The sequence below is a fragment of the Myotis daubentonii genome, chromosome 9 (genome assembly GCF_963259705.1).
Source record: "Myotis daubentonii chromosome 9, mMyoDau2.1, whole genome shotgun sequence".
Taxonomy (NCBI): domain Eukaryota; kingdom Metazoa; phylum Chordata; class Mammalia; order Chiroptera; family Vespertilionidae; genus Myotis; species Myotis daubentonii.
The window spans coordinates 9,710,424-9,728,694 of record NC_081848.1 but is presented as its reverse complement, the minus strand read 5'-3'; the positions used below and the strand labels follow the sequence as shown (position 1 = coordinate 9,728,694).

The following is an 18,271-nucleotide window of genomic DNA, read 5'->3' as shown; positions in this document are numbered from 1 at the left end:
ATGGAAGATAGAAAAGGTGTCCTACAGTCCTGTTAGGAGCGCTTTATTCAGAGAAGGGTGCCTTCCTGTTTCCTGCTCCTCTCAAGGAAAGAGGGTTTAACAGAGCAGTAAAATGGCCAGTGAACTTCAGGGAAGACTTTTCTTTTTCTTTTTTTAAAATTTATTCATTTATTTATTTATTTGCGAAAGAGAGAGAAGGAAGAGAGAGACATTGATTTGTTGCTGCACCTATCTCTGCTTTCATTGGTTGCTCCCTGTATGTGCCCTGACCAGGGATGGAACCTGGAAGCTTGGCTTATTGAGACCACACTCCAACCAGTTGAGCACCTGGCCAAGTCCTAAATACTTTCTGTTCACCTGGCCTTTGTTAGAAGTGAAAGTGCCTGTTTCCATGAGAAAAGTGCTGTGAACATGAACATCATAAAACCAAGCGCCTCAATCATTTTTCAGTTTAACCTCAGGAGAATCAACTCAAGAGCTTCAAAACCCCAGGATAGACTGGTCCCAAAGCATTTCCTCCTCTGCCTTTTGTTGCCTTGTTCTTTTTTCTCTTTTCCACGCGTATGATCCTCTTCCTTAAAGGCTACATCTCGTCTCTTTTTCTCCCTTGGATTCTTAAGCTTTTTTGTACTGATACTGACTGTTTCTACCTCTGTTTTGCTTTTTTGGATGCTCTTGTGTTTGTCTAAATCTATTTCGTCACAACGTTTTTTCCTCTTATGCTTGGGCTGCCTCTCCTCCGATTTTTCTCCACCTTCTGAGTGCTGTTTTCTCTTCCTGTGTCCATTTGTGACTGGCTTTATGGGCACTGGTGCTGTTTTCTGAGAGGTGCTTGCAAACTCTGATTCTACACGGTATGAGCTGTAATTATACTCTTGCTGACTACAGATCAGGGGTGCTGGTTTTCCTGAGAAACAGTGTCTGGTGAATCGACAGTTGCTCCGGGAGTCTAGCCTCAGCCTGAGCTGGTGGGCACTGAGGTAACTGGTTTTCCACTGTTTGTGAAATATTGCATGGTCTTGGGTGGGTCTGGATGGTTTCAGTTGGGAGTCGTTGGTCAAACATTTCGTACCTGGGTCTGAAACCTCTTCTTTGTCCCTACGGGTTTCCAAATAGTCCGCTCTCATCTGTCTGAAACAAGTCTTTGGTTCTATGCTTCGGGCTTTCTGCACTTGGATATAATCTTCAAGTTCATCTTGAAAAGAGTCAGATGTCTTCTTAGAATTCTCCATTAGGTTGACAACAAGCGATTTTCCTTATCAGGCTGAGGACTTAGTGGAGAAATCTGATCATATTCACACATTAATTGCCTTCAGTTTCTAGCATAAACTTTCCCTAAACAGTGAGACTGCAACAACTGGGGAGCTTTTGAGGGGCAGGGGCCTGCGTCTACAACTACTGTCGCTCTCCCCGCCAAGCCTCTGGCAGGGGGATAGGCCCAGGTGGAGGTGACAGAGAGGCAGGAACGGACAACCCCACCACTGAGCAGGCAGGGTTGGAGGAGGAGCGGAGACCAGGATTCCCGAGGGGAAGTTGCTGCTACCAGCCGTAGCTGACTGGCTGGCACTGACACTATGTCCCAAGGAAGACTTCTCTGAGCATAAAGACTGTGAGCATGTGAGCCATAAAGTTGGGAGATTTCTTTCCTTTTGAAAGAGACAGGATGGCAAGCAGTAGGGAAGGGTTTCAAGGGTCTTTAAAATACAGGAGGCTGTCTTCTTTCTGGGGTGGTTGGGGTAGCTTGTCCTGTAGGCGAGGGGATCCACAAACAACCGCTCTGATTCCAGGCTCTACCCTCCCCTGCTGCTTCACCCATCCAACCAGGTCAGCCTGTGGGATACAGGTGGATGACAGCAGCCATACAGCCTCTCAGAGCTGATGTCCTATGTAAATGCCTCTAGGACTGAACTACATGAACCCAAGGGTCATCACTTTGATTTTCATGAAAAACATTTTGAATATGATATTGCCTCCTTCTTAACTCTACCTATGTGTGAAACAACCCAGCCTTCTCTCCCTCTGTCTGTCTCTCATTTTTTTGAGTATTTTATTATATGCAAATTTTACATTAAAAAGTTATAAATAGATATAGAGCTCTACTTCATTAAGTATGAAGTATGATCACTGAAGTATCCAGGGGGATGTGAACTAAGGTCTGACATTTACTTTGAAATGCATCCAAACATAAGTAGATGCTATGGGTTGAGTTACATCCCACCAAAATCCACATGTTAAAGTCCCTTCGAAGTGATCTTATCTGAAGACAGGGTCATTACAGAGCTCATACAGTTAAAATCAGTTCATTGGTGGCAGGGAGGGCAAAATCCAATATGACTGGTGTCTTTATAAAAGAGGAAAATTTGGCCCAGCCAGCATGGCTCAGTGGTTGAGTGTCAACCTATGAACTAGGAAGTCAAGGTTCAATTCCTGGTCAGGGCATATGCCCGGGTTGTGGGCTCGATCCCCAGTGTGGGATGTGAAGAAGGTCTCTTATCATTTATGTTTCTAGCTCTCTCTATCTCTCTCCCTTCCTCTCTGAAATCAGTAAAAATACATTTTTTGAAAAAGAAGGAAATTTGGACACAGACATACATGTAGGATGACAATGTGAAGAAGCACGGGGAGAAGACAGCCATCTACAAGCCATGGAAAGAGGCCTAGAACAGGTCCTTCCCTCACAGCCCTCACAGGAACCAACCCTGCTGACTCCTTGATCTCAGACTTCCAGCCTCCAGAGCTGTGAGACAGTGCATGTCTGTGGTTTAAGCCACCTGGTCTGTGGTACTTTGCTGCAGCAGTCCTGGGAAACTAATGCAGCTGGATTGATGGGTGATTAGAGGTTTAGATTGATAGATGATACATAATAAAAATCTATACTAATAAAAAGGTAATATGCAAATTGGACCGGACGTCTTCCGGATATCCGTCCATCCTGACAAAGCCAGGGGCGTGGCCATCCTGCAATCCACCCTCAGCCCCTCGCCCAGGCCAGCCCCGCCCCCAAATGGGGACCCCCACCCCAACTGGGGGTGTCGCCAGCCTGAAAACTTCCCAGGCCCCTCTCCCAGGCCAGCCCTGTCCCCAGCGGGGACCCCCACCCTGATCTGGGGCATGGAAGGCCTGCAAACCCCGTGGCACCTGCCCCGATGACCCTGACCCCCTACAGGCCCCCCAACCCTGTTCCAGGACCCCCTTCAAGGCAGGCCAGCTGGCCCCCACCTGTGCACCAGGCCTCTATCTTATATAATAAAAGGGTAATATGCAAATTGACCCTAATGGCAGAACGACCAGAACGACAGCTGGACCAGTCACTATGAGGTGCACTGACCACCTCTCAGTCCCTTTCCCTAGCTGTCAGGCACAAATCACCTGATAGCGAATGGGGAACCAAGGGTGGGTGGCGGCAGGGGGGCAGGGCCAGCTTTGGGCAGCTAAGGAAGACATCCCTGTTTGCAGGCCAGGCCTAGGGACCGTACCTGCACATGAATTTTGTACCCCAGGCCTCTAGTAAGTATAATAAAACTAGAGGCCTGTGCACGAATTCGTGCACGGGAGGGGTCCCTCTGGGTGGCCAGCAGGGATTGGGCCAAAACCTGCAGTCCAACATCACCTGCCACTCCTACCTGCTGCTCCCACTCATCCAGATCCAACTGTGCCTGCCATGGGCTCATGCCCAATCAGTCCCGATTAGGAGAGGCTTGTGCTGCCACAACAGCACTCACCAGCCATGAGCCCTGCTTCTGGCGCCCTCCCAAGGGGAGTGGCCTGCGGGATCGGGCTGAAACAGACTCTCCGACATCCCCCGAGGGGTCCCAGATTGTGAGAGGGTGCAGACCAGGCTGAGAGACCCCACCGTTGCAAGATCCGGCCAGGGAGGGACTGTGGGAGGGCTCCAGGGCGTATCTGGCCCATCTCTCTCAGTCCTGATCCGCCAGACGCCAGCAGCAAGCTAACTTACCTGTTGGAGCATCTGCCCCTTGGTGGTCAATGCACATCATAGTGACTGGTCGACCAGTTGACTATCTGCCCTCTGGTGGTCAGTGCATGTCATAGCGAAGAGTTGAGCAGCCTTAGCATATCATTAGCATATTATGCTTTGATTGGTTGTACAGTTGTTCTGCTGTTCAGTCTATTTGCATATTACCCTTTTATTATATAGGACTAGAGGCCCGGTGCACAAAAATTTGTGCACTTGGGGCCGACGGGGGGTCCCTCAGCCCGGCCTGTGCCCTCTCGCAGTCTGGGACCCCTCGGGAGATAACGACCTGCTGGCTTAGGCCTGCTCCCGGGTGGCAGAGGGCAGGCCCAATCCCTAGGTGCAGCCCCTGGTCGGGCTCAGAGCAGGGCCAATTGGGGAGTTGGGGCGCCGCCCCCTGTCATGCACAGAGCAGGGCAGAAAGGGAGGTTGTGATGCCACCCTCAGTCACGCTCAAGGTAGGGCCAATTGGGGGGTTGGGGCACCGCCCCCTGTCACACTCAAGGCAGGGTTGATGGGGAGGTTGCAGCGCCACCCCCTGTCATGCACAGAGCAGGGCCCATCAGGGGAGTTGGGGCTCCATACCCTGTCACGCACAGAGCAGGGCCCATCAGGGGGTTGGGGAGCCCCCCCCGTCACGCACAGAGCAGGGCGGATCAGGGGATTGGGGCGTCGCCACTGTCACACTCAGGGCAGGGCCGATGGGGAGGTTATGGCTCTACCCTGTCACACACAGAGTAGGGCCTGTGGGGGGGGGCGGTTGGGGCGCCGCACCCTGTCACACACAGAGCCGCAGGGCGATCAGGGGGTTGGGGAGCTCCCCCCTATCAGGCACAGAGCAGGGCTGATCAGGGGGTTGGGGTGCCCTCTCCTGTCATGAACAGAGCAGGGTGGATAGGGAGGTTGTGGCCCCGCCCCTTGTCACACACAGAGCCGCAGGGCGATCAGGGGGTTTGGGCGCTGCTCCCTGTCACACTGATCCCAGTGCCGGGAGGCCTCGCGGCTCCGCTGATCCCGGTGCTGGGAGGCATATTACCCTTTTACTATATAGGATAGAGGCCTGGTGCATGGGTGGGGGCCAGCTGGTTTGCCCTGAAGGGTGTCCTAGATCAGGGTGGGGGTCCCCACTGGGGTGCCTGGCCAGCCTGGGTGAGGGGATGATGGCTGTTTGCAGCTGGTCACACACCCTTCAGGGTGGGGGCCCCCACTGGGGTGCCTGGCCAGCCTGGGTGAGGGGCTGAGGGCTGTTTGCAGTTGGTCACAGATCCTTCAGGGTGGGGGTCCCCACTGGGGTGCCTGGCCAGTCTGGGTGAGGGGCTGAGGGCTGTTTTCAGGCTGGCGGGTGACTGAAGCTCCCAACTGCTCCTTTTTTTCTTTTTATTTTTTTATTCTGGGCCAGCTTTAGCTCTGGCTCCAGCTCTTAGGCCTCTGCTGCTGAAAGCAGGTATCTGGTTTGTTTGGGTTCTATAGTCGAAACACTGTATCAACTCCAGCTCTGAGATCCCGGCTGGCTGAAAGCAGATTTCTGGGGTTTTGTTTAGCTTCTATTTTTGTAACTATGTTTCAAACTGCAAGCTCAGAGGCCGGCAAGGCAGGCGGGGAACGTTGATTTCTTCCGTCACTGAAGCAAGCAAGCCTCATGTTAGCTTCAAGCTGTCGGGCTGCCGGCCGCCATCTTGGCTGGCAGTTAATTTGCATATCTCGCTGATTAGCCAATGGGAAGGGTAGCGGGCGTACACTAATTGCCATGTTTCTCCTTTATTAGATAGGACTAGAGGCCCGGTGCACGAAATTCATGCACTGGGGGGTGGGGTTCCCTCAGCCCAGTCTGCCCCTCTCACAGTCTGGGAGCCCTCAGTGGATGTCCTACTGATGGCCACAGTCTGGCAGCAGAGGCTTGGAGCTGGAGTCCCGTGTGTGTGTGTGTGTGTGTGTGTGTGTGTGTGTGTGTCCCCACTGGGGGTCTTTCCCCAGCCACATTGGAGGCTCAGAGCAGGCACTGTGTGTGTGTGTGTGTGTGTGTGTGTGCTGGGAGCCTGCCCCCAGCCACACCATGGAGGCTTGGAGCAGGAGCCCCTCTGTGTTGATCTCTCAGTCTCCTGGCCTTCACTGCATGTTGTACTCTCCCTTGAGTACAGGACGGGGGTGCTGCTTGCAAGCTGGGCTTTTCTGGTCCCAGATCACCATGGCGACTGGGGAGCAGGCCCAGCTTGGAGCTGCCCACAGGCCAGGCTTGCTTTCCTGCTCCCGGATCAGGCGCAGCTGGGGGCTGCCTACAGGCTGCACTTTTCTACTTACCGATGGCCGGATCACCACAGTGACCCAGGGCCCAGTGGTACTTTCCTGCTCTCCAACAGTCATAGGGTCCCGGCTGGGGGCGGGGCTTATGCCCCGCTACCCAGGGCTGCACATGGGGCCCGGATGGCAGCTTGCACTGTCCCACCCTGCCTGTAGTATAGGATAGAGGCCTGGTGCAAGGGTGGGGGCTGGCTGGTTTGCCCTGAAGGGTGTCCCGGATCAGGGTGGAGGACCCGCTTGGGTGCCTGGCCAGCCTGGATGACGGGCTGATGGCTGTTTGCAGCTGGTCACATCCCCTTCAGGGTGGGGGTCCCCACTGGGGTGACTGGCCAGTCTGAGTGAGGGCCTGAGAGCCGTTTTCAGGCTGGAGGGCAACTTAAGCTCCCAGCCTCTCCTTTTTTTCTTTTTTTTTATTCTGGGATTTATTTACCTTCTATAGCTGTCACTGGAGCTGAGAGCTGGCTCCAGCTCTGAGGGCTGAAAGCAGGTTTCTGGGTCTGTTTGGCTTCTATAATTGAAACTCTGTTGCCATCACTGTAGCTCTAAGCTCTGAGGCCGAAGCTGGCTGAAAGCAGGTCTCTGGAGCTTGTTTAGCTTCTATAATTGCAACATAGTTGCTTAGAGTGCAGCTCAGAGGCTGGCAGCAGCAGGTGGGGAGCCTTGGCTTCCTCCGTCACTGGAGCAAGCAAGCCTCCTGTTTGCTTCAGCTGCCTGGCTGACGGCCGCCATCTTGGCTGGCAGTTAATTTGCATATCCTGCTGATTAGCCAATGGGAAGGGTGTCGGGGTTATGGTCAATTTGCATGTTTCTCTTTTATTAGATAGGATGTTAATGATAGGTAGAATTGAGGTGCTGAACTTATGGGTGTTCACTGTAAAATGGTTTCAACTTTGCTGTATATTTGAAATTTTGAAAAAATGTTAGGAGGGAGAGCATTACAAAATGTTCACTTAGAACAAAGAAGAGAACTTTGTTACAAATAGCAGCTCACTTCCTAGAAATTCACTGACTAGATAATTCCACGGAAAATATCAAATGAGCAATCAAATGAGTAACAATGGCATTTCACACACACACACACACACACACACACACACACCACAATCTAACTCTGGACCAGATGCTGAAGCTTGGTCCCCAGATCCTGATGTCTCCATTGGCACAGTGCACACATGAGTCATATGCATATGTGAATCAAGATTAGTTATTATCAGGACACTGTTGTGATGGGTTCTTTCTCTGGCTTCCTGCCATTTGAGCTGTCTAAGGGATGCATTCCTCAGCTGCATGCAGAAACAGTAAAAGATGAAGCATGAGGGATTGTGGGATGGGAAGCAAAGAGGGCAGAAGCAAGCTTCTCTCTCCCTTTTCATCTTCAGGGAAGACCAGGAAAACACTGCACTAATGATGATGGTCATCGTTGCTGAGCACCTGCTGTGAATGGGTATCTGTACACAGAGATGCTAATAATAACACTTGTCACTGTTGAGCATCTACACTACATATTTTATATACATCATTCATTTGCTACTTTCATCAAACCTAGAAGGTAAATATCATTATTTCCATTTCACAAGACAAGATAGAATGAGGCATCTGCCCAACTTCACAGGTAGTAAAACAGCCAGAATTTTCAAACCCAGGTTATTCTGACTCTGGAATCTTCATACTCGCACACCCACCTGCTGTTTCTTTTCATTTTATAAAAATATATTTTTATCAATTTCAGAGAGGAAGGGAGAGGGAGAGAGAGATAGAAACATCAATGATGAGAGAGAATCATTGATTGGCTGCCTCCTGCACACCCCCTACTGGGGATTGAGCCTGCAACCCGGGCATGTGTTCTTGACCAGTATCGAACCTGGGACCCTTCAGTCTGCAGGCTGATGCTCTATCCACTGAGCAAAACTGGCTAAGGCCCACCTGCTGTTTCTTGTTCTCCTGGCCCTCTAAGATCAGGATTTTTAATGAACTAATCCCAGTTTCTTCACCAGACTGAACCCCAGTTCTGTTCTCATTCCCACTGTTGGTCAGTTGTCAGGAGGAACTAGTGACTCTAGGTTCCTTGCTTGTTTCTTTTTCTTTTTGTACTTTAAATTATTTTTTATTTTTCAATTACAGTTGACATACAATATTATATGAAATTCAGATGTACGATCCAGACATTATATAACTTACTAAGTGATCATGCTGATAAATCTTATACCTGACACCATACACAGTTACTACAATATTATTGAGTATTCCCTAGGCTGTACTTTATATCCCCATCACTATTCTGTAACTACCAATTTGTACTTCTTAATCCCTTCACCTTTTTTTAACATCCCCACAATCCCCCACCCATCTGGCTACTATCAAAATGTTCTCTATATCTATGAGTCTGTTTCTTTTCTGATTGTTTTTTAGATTCAGTTGCTGATAGATATGTATTTATTGCCTTTTCATTGTTCATATTTTTTAATCTTTTCTCTTCTTCTTCATCTTCTTCTTAAAGAAGGTCCTTTAACATTTCATGTGATATTGGTTTGGTGGTGATGAACTTCTTTAGGTTTTCTTGTCTGAGAAGTTCTTTATCTGACCTTGAATTTTAAATGATAGGCTTGCTGGGTAGGGTAATCTTGGTTGTAGGTCCTTGCTTTTCATCACTTTGTATATTTCTTTCCAGTCCATTCTGGCCTGCCAAATTGAAAAATCAGCTAACAGTCTTATGGAAGCTCCCTTGTAGCTAACTAACTGCTTTTCTCTTGCTGCTTTTAAGCTTCTCTTTTTGTCTCTGACCTTTGGCATTTTAACTATGATGTGTCTTGATGTGGACAGTCAGGTGTGTTCCAATTTGATGTCATTACAACCAAAAGTGAAATAAGCACATATATATTTATACACTGGTATTATTATTTTTATAAGATAGTGTCTCCAAAGTGGAATGTCCAAGTCAACATGTAGAGATATGCTGTGTGTTAAATGCCATTGTTACTGTGGAGATTGCTCATTTGATATTCTGTGGAATTATCTAGTCATTGGGTTTCTAGGAATTGAGCTGCTATTTGTAAAAAAGTTGACTTTTCTTTGTTCTAAGTGAACATTTTGTGATGCTTAAACCACAGACATGTATTGTCTCACAGCTCTGGAGCCTGGAAGTCTGAGATCAAGGTGTCAACATGGTTGGTTCCTGTGAGGGCTGTGAGGAAAGGACCTCTCCAGGCCTCTCTCCATGGCTTGTAGATGGCTGTCTTCTCCCTGTGCCTCTTCACATTGTCATCCTTTATGTGTGTCTGTGTCCAAATTTCTCCCTTTCATAAGGACACCCATCATATTGGATTTCACCCACCTTGATGACCTGATTTTAACTGTATGAGCTCTGTAATGACCCTGTCTCCAGATAAGGTCACTTCAGAGGGACTTTAACATGTGGATTTTGATGGGATTTAATTCAACCCATAACATCTACTTATTTTTTGATATGTTTCAAAGTAAATTTCAGATCTTAGTTCACATCCCCTTGGATTCTTCAGTGATCATATCATTAAGTAGATAGGGCAGGCTGCTTGAGTTGCTATGCGCGGTGTCACATTGATACGTGGTGGAACACACCATCATTTCAGCTATTTTGAAACAGATATGATTGAACTGGCAAGTACTACTCCTCTGTTCAGGTGTGAGGAGGATATTTTTCTTTTCTTAGTCAATCCATAGAAGGTGTTTGGTGAAATTCCACCAGTGCTGATCCCAGAACCTCCGGACTACTAGCAGTTCAAGGATCAGGCAGATCCCCTTTTTAGACCCACACAAAACAGGCAGTAGAACCCCTTCCCAGCAGGTGCATGGCCTTCTGCTGGCTAAGCTCCCGCCACCTCTCTGGAAACCAGAAACATTTCCAATTTCTCCCCAGGCCCAAGGAAATGGAAATCCGATTCTCTGTTGCTGGAACCTTGGCTCTTGCCAGGTTCTAAGGTGATTAAAACCCATTCTTTCTTTGGAAATCCCTGAGCTCTCACATGCATCCTCCACCTGCCACCAGTGTGGATGCCTTGGGTGTGGCAAACTGTTTCATGTAGCTGTAGGTATTTCATTTTCAATGCTATGGTATTCCACTAATGTGCATAGTTTATTATTCATTTTACAGTTGAAGGACTTTGGGGTTATTTTTAATTTGGGACTACTATAAGCAATGCTCTGAAAATATTTCTATAGATGTTTACTAGTGCACATGGGCATGCATCTTCTACAGCAGTGTAGTCTGCTACTCCAAGGGATCTCTAAGACCTTTTTAGGAATTCATGAGGTCACGACTGTCTTAATGAGACTCCTGGCATTGGCAACAGATGGTACTAGAAGTCATTGTTGTATTCACCACAATGTACCACAGTTTAAAAAATGCCAGTTCCATTTAAGTCCTTCATTATGTAGGAAAAATTATGCATTGTATTAAATCATGACCCTTGAGTACACATCTTTTTAATATTCTGTGTAACATCAAAAAATGTCAAGCACCTAGGAAATATTTAAGAAGAGCAAGATTTCTACAAGAAAAACTCTTTACTTTTATTAAAGGACATTGAATAAGACTTAAACAGGTGGAGAGGTACATTGAATTCATAGATTAGAAGACTCAATATTACCAAGCTGTTAATTATCTCAAATTTTACTTGAAGATCTGATGCACAGAGATTGCTATACACATACATTTTTGTAAAACTCCTTAGCACCTTAATGCAAGAAAGTTGAATTCCTAAGTACTTGATATTTTTTGATGCTATTATAAAATGTCTTTAATAAATTTTTTTCTGTTAGTGCCTGACATACAAAAACATCATTTAAGAAATATTAGCTTTGCATTCAGCAAACCTGCTAAAGACCAGACTGCATAAATAACCCCAGGAAGTACCTACACAGTGTAGGAAGCAGAGAGACTGTGGAGTTTGATGTTGTTGAAGGATAAAAGGGTTCAGAGGCAGCAAATGCTGTGGTTCATGGTGGAATTCCAGTGCAAGGCAGTCAGTAAGCAGCAGAAGGTAACCATTATAGATGCTATGCATGTGGTATGGGTCCTCCGTGCAATTACCAGAAGAATGACCAGAACAGTGAGAATAGGAGCAAGAATGAGGGATAGCAGAGTATTCCTAAAGGCAGATCCAACAGTTCTGGCCTCACTGCATGCCACAGCACCAACCTAACTACATGCGGAGACCCTATGGGCATCACCACAATATTTCAATCCTCTTGTGCAAGAAAGGATGAAAGGTACTGACAACAAGGTGCAGGGGAGTGAGGTAGATCATTAAGATAGAATATGTATCATGATATAGACTACCATTCTGCAGGGCCCACCTTGCTGAAGACAGCCTAGAGAGGACGGCAGTGCAGAAGATAAGGAAAGTCAAGGGGAGGAGACCCAGTTCAGCAGCCACTTCAACATCAGTACTTTTGCAGATGCCCCCAAACCCACCACAAGATGGCAAAGACAAAAGCAGCCCATCCACCAGCTGAGAATTGGTCTTCTCCCAAGGCTGAGTAGGGTGGGGCTGAGTAAATGCCAGTTTACCATCTCTACTATTATTCGATTAAGTCACCCAACAAGAATAAATGGACCTAAAATTCCAGTGATAAGAAATGAACAAAACATTGGAGCCGAAGACCTTAAGTCCTTCCTTTTGCCTGTTAACCAGATAACTAAAATTATCTGCAATATCTATGCAGCTTGGGCTTTTTATTATTTTGATTTAAATACATCTTTTTTGTAATGACAAATGGACGAACATGTTTGGGGTTTTTTTTAGCCAGGTTTTTCTCTATATATCCTTAATGGTTTTTAAATGGTTTTATATCTAGCCAAGTTGAGATTTTTAAAAACTACATTTCTAATCTTATATAATAAAAGCCTCATATGCAAATTGTTTGACTGGGAGTCTGACTGGGAGTTTGACCGCTCGCTATGACATGTGCTGACCACCAGTGGGTGGCGCGGAACATGGCGGGCATTGGCAATGTGGCGCTGGCAGCGGGTGGCAGTGGAGGTGCTGCTGGCCCCAGTGGGCCCTGACAAGAGCTGGACCACAGCAGGATGGTGGAGCAGGTGAGCGAGCGGCGCCAGGCCAAGGCGGGTGCAAGCGGGGGCCCAATCGCTCTGCTGATTGCCCCACAGATGGTAACAAGCGGTGGCGGCAGGGTGCGGGGCTACCGCCCGGCTTGCAAGCACTGAGAGAGCCAGCAGGAGGCCTGGCCCTGATCAATTGCCCGCAGGTGGGATGGTGGAGCAGGTGAAGGGGTGGTTCCAGGCCACAGCGGGGTGCCAGGTGGGGCTGCGGGGCTATGAGGCTGGAGGCACAAGCTGGGGCTGTGAGCCTGGGGGTGTGAACTGGGGCTCAATTTCCACAGGCCACCCCAAGGAATCCCACCCATGCACGAATTCATGCACTGGGCCTCTAGTTTGTAATGAAAGTTTACAACATGATTTTTTTAAAAAAGCCAATAAATTTTCAATCATCCTATATCAGTGGTTCTCAAGCTGTGGGTCGCAACCCCTTTGGTGGTCGAATGGCCCTTTCACAGGGGTCGCCTAAGACCATCCTGCATATCAGATATTTACATTACGATTCATAACAGTAGCAACATTACAGTTATGAAGTAGCAACGAGAATAATTTTATGGTTGGGTCACAACATGAGGAATTGTATTTAAAGGGCCAGAAGGTTGAGAACCACTGTCCTATATAATAAAAGGCTAATATGCAAATAGACTGAACGGTGGAACAGCTAAACAACTGGTTACTATGATGTGTGCTGACCACCAGGGGATGCGCGTGGAACATGGTGGGCATCAGCAGTGGTGGGATGGTGGAGCAGGTGAGCCGGGGCGCCAGACCAAGGCAAGGCGCTGATTGCTGTCAATAGGCTAAGCCTCTGGTGGTTACTGAAAATTCTTTGCTCCTGCATGCTGCGGTCCTGCCCATGCTCGCACCACTGCCAGGGACGGAGCCGCTTTTTGCACCTGCTGCTGGTGCTAGCCCCAATCGCTTTGCATCATCAGTGGGTGCCAGTGGTGGTGGGAGTAGGGCCGCTGGCAGACAGAGGGCCTCGGTGGGAGAGGCCTGATGGAGGTGCGGAGGATGGGCCGAGATCCACCCCTTTGCCCACCGCAGCCTTAAGGCCCACAGTTCCTTTCAAGGTGCACTAATTCATGCACTGGGCATCTAGTCTATTAATAAAGGTCTTATCCTATCTAATAAAGGAGAAACATGGTAATTAGCGTACAACTGCTACCCTTCCCATTGGCTAATCAGGGCGATATGCAAATTAACTGCCAGCCAAGATGGCGGCCGGCAGCCAGGCAGCTGGAAGCGAACATGAGGCTTGCTTGCTTTAGTGATGGAGGACTCCAACGTTCCCCGCCTGCCTTGCCAGCCTCTGAGCTTGCAGTTTGAAACATTGTAACAAATATAGAAGCTAAACAAAATCCCAGAAACCTGCTTTAGTCAGCCAGGCTTCAGCCAGCAGGACCGCAACATTGTTTCAAATACAGAAGGTAAACAAAGGCCAGAAACCTGCTTTCAGCAGCCGAGGCCTCAGACTGGAGCCGAGCCTCAGAGCTAAAGCTGGCCCAGAATAAAAAAAAAAGAAAAAAAGGAGCGGTTGGGAGCTTCAGTCACTCGCCAGCCTGAAAACGGCCCTCAGCCCCTCACCCAGACTGGCCAGGCACCCCAGTGGGGACCCCCACCCTGATCCAGGACACCCTTCAGGGCAAACCAGCCGGCCCCCATCCGTGCGGCTCTGTGTGTGACAGGGGGCGGGACCACAACCTCCCTATCGGCCCTGCTCTGTTCATGACAGGGGAAGGTGCCCCAACCCCCTGATCAGCCCTGCTCTGTGCCTGATAGGGGGGAGCTCCCCAGCCCCTTGATCGCCCTGCGGCTCTGTGGGTGACAGGGTGCGGCGCCCCAACCGCCCCCCCCCACGGGCCCTGCTCTGTGTGTGACGGGGTAGAGCCATAACCTCCCCATCAGCCCTGCCCTGAGTGTGAGAGTGGCGGCGCCCCAACCCCCTGATTGGTCCTGCTCTGTGGGTGATAGAGGGCAGTGCCCCAACCCCCTGATCCGCCCTGCTCTGTGTGTGACAGGGGGCGGTGCCCCAACTCCCCTATCGGCCCTACTCTGTGAGTGACAGGGGGGAGCTCCTCAACCCCCTGATGGGCCCTGCTCTGTGCGTGACGGGTGGAGCTCCTTAACCCCCTGATCGGCCCTGCTCTGTGTGTGACAGGGTATGGAGTCCCAACCCCCCAGATGGGCCCTGCTCTGTGCATGACAGGGGGCAGCGCCCCAACCCCCTGATCCGCCCTGCTCTGTGTGTGACAGGGGGCGGTGCCCCAACTCCCCTATTTGCCCTACTCTGTGAGTGACAGGGGGGAGCTCCTCAACCCCCTGATCGGCCCTGCTCTGTGTGTGACAGGGTATGGAGCCCCAACCCCCCAGATGGGCCCTGCTCTGTGCATGACAGGGGGCAGCGCCCCAACCCCCTGATCGGCCCTGCTCTGTGTGTGACAGGGGGGAGCTCCTCAACCCCCTGATTGGTCCTGCTCTGTGTGTGACAGGGTACGGAGCCCCAACCCCCCTGATCGGCCCTGCTCTGTGTGTGACAGGGGGCAGTGCCCCAACCCCCTGATCGGCCCTACTCTGTGTGTGACAGGGGGTGGCGCCGCAACTTCCCTATCGACCCTGCCTTGAGTGTGACAGGGGGCGGTGCCCTAACCCCCCAATCGGCCGTACCCTGAGCGTGACTAGGGGTGGCATCGCAACCTCCCGATCCACCCTGCTCTGTGCATGACAGGGGGCAATGCCCCAACTCCCCAATCGACCCTGCTCTGAGCCCGACCAGGGGCTGCACCTAGGGATTGGGCCTGCCCTCTGCCACCCGGGAGCAGGCCTAAGCCAGCAGGTCATTATCTCCCGAAGGGTCCCAGACTGTGAGAGGGCACAGGACGGGCTGAGGGACCCCCTCTCCCCCCTGAGTGCACAAATTTTTGTACACCAGGCCTCTAGTATAAGAATAAAAGAAAGCACTTTATGTCTATTCAGTTAAATGATTCTTTCACATCTATTGTGATTATCATGATTTCCCCCCTTATCTATACTAATAAAATGGTAATTATGCTAATTAGACTGGGTTGACCGGCCATCTTCTGCATGTCCGGCTTCCTTCCGGACAAAACCATTGTGGTGGGGGCCGAGGCAGAGGCAGTTAGGGGCAATAAGGCCAGCAGGGGAGGGCTGTTGGGGGCGAGATTAGGCCAGCAAGGGTCGGGAGATGGGGACAAGATCAGGCTGGCAGGGTAGGGCAGTTGGGAGTGAGATCAGGCTGGCAGGGGAGGGCAGTTGGGGGTGAGATCAGGCTGGCAGGGGAGGGCAGTTGGGGGTGAGATCAGGCTGGAGGGGAGGGCCATTGGGGGAGAGATCAGGCTGGCAGGGGAGGGCAGTTGGAGGCAAACAGGCTGGCAGGGGAGGGCAGTTGGGGGCGAAATCAGGCCAGCAAGGGAGGGCTGTTAGGGGTGACCAGGAAGGCAGAGGCAGTTCGGGGCGAGATCAGGCCAGCAGGGGAGAACAGTTGGGGGTGAGATTAGGTCGGCAGGGGAGGACAGGTAGGGGCAATCAGGCAGGCAGGTAGAAGCAGTTAGGGGCGATCAGGCAGGCAGGCAGAGGGGTTAGGGCAATCAGGCAGGCAGGCAGGTGAGCAGTTAGAAGCCAGCGGTCCCAGATTGCGAGAGGCATGTCCAACCACCGGTGTAGGTCCAATCCTTGTGGGATCGTACCTAAACCGGTGGTCGGAAATCCCCCAAGGGGTCCCTGATTGGAGAGGGTGCAGGCTGGGCTGAGGGAACCCCCTCCTCACCCCCTCCCTTTGCACAAATTTTGTGCACCGGCCCACTAGTCCTGTTAATAAAGTAAATTATCTTGCATTTTTGCATTAAACACAGCTTTTCATCCTAATATATAAAAACCCTGGGTCGTAAAGACCAGTAACCACCAGGCACCACCAACCGGAAGTCAGTCCTGCAGTCAGCGCTGGGTTGCCATGGCAACCCAGCGCTGACTGCTTCTGCTGCAGGCAGGGTGCCCCAGCACTGACTGCTGAGGGCGCTGTGAATCAGGGCCAGAGAAAGGCCTGAAGAGAGAAGCAGGGACTGATCCATTGCCTCTGTGGCAGCTTCTGATCAGCACTTGCCTCTCTCTTTCTCTCCCAGTCTGGCCAGCAGCTGTGCCTCCATTTCTCTCCAGGCCTCCACCAGGGCTGCTGATCAGCCCTGCCTTTCTGATCAGGCCCCATTGATAGACACAGAGACGCTGACTGGCATAGGAACTGACCAATCAAAACCAAATGTGGGTGCTGTGAAGAACCAATGGCTGCCTAGGAGGCAGAGTTTTTGATGCTGACTGGCTTTGAAACTGACCAATCAGAACCAAATCTGGGTGCTGTGGGGAGCCAATGGCTGCCTAGGAGGTGGAGCTTTTGACACTAACTGGCATAGAAACCAACCAATCAGAACCAAATTGGCCAGCAGAGGAGGGCAGTTGGGGGTGAGATCAGGCTGGCAGGGAAGGGCAGTTGGAGGCAACCAGGCCGGCAGGGGAGGGCAGTTAGGGGCAATCAGGCTGGCAGACAGAGGCAGTTAGGGGAAACCAGGCTGGCAGGGAAGGGCAGTTAGGAGCCAGCAGTTGGACATCCCCCAAGGGGTCCCCAGTTGGAGAGGGTGTAGTCTGGGCTAAGGGAATTCCCCCCCACCCCTCCATGCACAAATTTTGTGCACCGGGCCTCTGGTGTTATATATCTTTCTACAAATTTAGGTTTGGTTTCTAACATTTTTGAAAATGTGAGATTTGCTTATAATTTTTCTTTCTTCTAACATTTCTGTTGGATTTTGATATCAAGATTATATACTTAAAAAAAAAAAAAAAGATTATATACTTAAAGGTCCCAGCTGTGTGGCTTAGTTGGTTGAGCATCATCCCATGCACCAAAGGATTGCTGGTTCAATTCCTGGACAGGACACATGCCCAGGTTGTGGGCTCAATCCTCCAATTGATGTTTCTCTCTCACATCAATGTTTCTCTCCCTGTCTACCTTCCTCTCTCTCTAAAATCAATAAAAACATTTTTTTTAAAAAAAGGTTATACTTAAGTTGAGAATTGTTGTCTTATTTCTTTATTTCTCATGATTATTTGTATAAATATCCAAGTATTTCTTCCATAAATTGCTGGTAGACTCTGGTGAGACCATTTGGATTTGGAGTTTTACATGCAGAAGTATGTGGGGGGTTTTTGTTACTACTAGATCAATTTCTTTAAATGCTTACATGGCATTATTCAGCTTTTCTTTATAATTTATTTAATTGGAGTCTGTTGATGGAAATGTTAAATGTCTATCAGTTTCACTATTACTAAGAGTGCTGCAATGAACACATTTATACAAATATTTGGCAAATTTGTGACTCTACATTTAAAATATATTTTATAAGATAATTCTTACACGAGAAATTGCTGGGTCACAAAATATAAACATGTTTAGCTGTTTGGGTCTTGATGTCAGACCATTTCTTACCTGAAGAAGCAGCACTGAGGAGAGAAGTGCTCTCTGTACGAGTTGTTTCTTGGGGTGACAAATTACCCAGAACTCCATGGGTTAAAACCATAATGAACATCATGAGTCAGAAACTTGGGAGGGGCTTAGCCTTGAGATGGTCGTCAAGGCATGAGCCAGAGCTGCATCATCAGAATGCTTGTCTGAGGGTGGAGGATCCACTTCCAAGGTGGCTCACTCATGTGGTTGGATAGCTGGTGCCAGTCCCTGACAAAAGACCTTAGTTTGTCCCCCAGTGTGGGCTCTCCACAGGCTGTTTGAGTAGCATCACCACATGGTGGTTGGGTTCCCCAGAGCAGGGGGCGTGCGGGAAGGGGAAGGAGAAGGGGGAGGAGAAGGGGGAGGAGAAGGAGGAAGAGAGAGAGAGAGA

The 18,271-nt window shown here is 49.8% G+C and overlaps 2 pseudogenes; one reads left to right on the top strand and one right to left on the bottom strand.

Moving 5' to 3' along the window:
• Window positions 1-261: 261 nt before the first annotated feature.
• On the bottom strand, window positions 262-1,325 carry LOC132241998 (lysine-rich coiled-coil protein 1-like; annotated as a pseudogene).
• Window positions 1,326-9,895: 8,570 nt separating this feature from the next.
• Window positions 9,896-11,807, top strand: LOC132241713 (Y-box-binding protein 1-like; annotated as a pseudogene).
• Window positions 11,808-18,271: the final 6,464 nt, after the last annotated feature.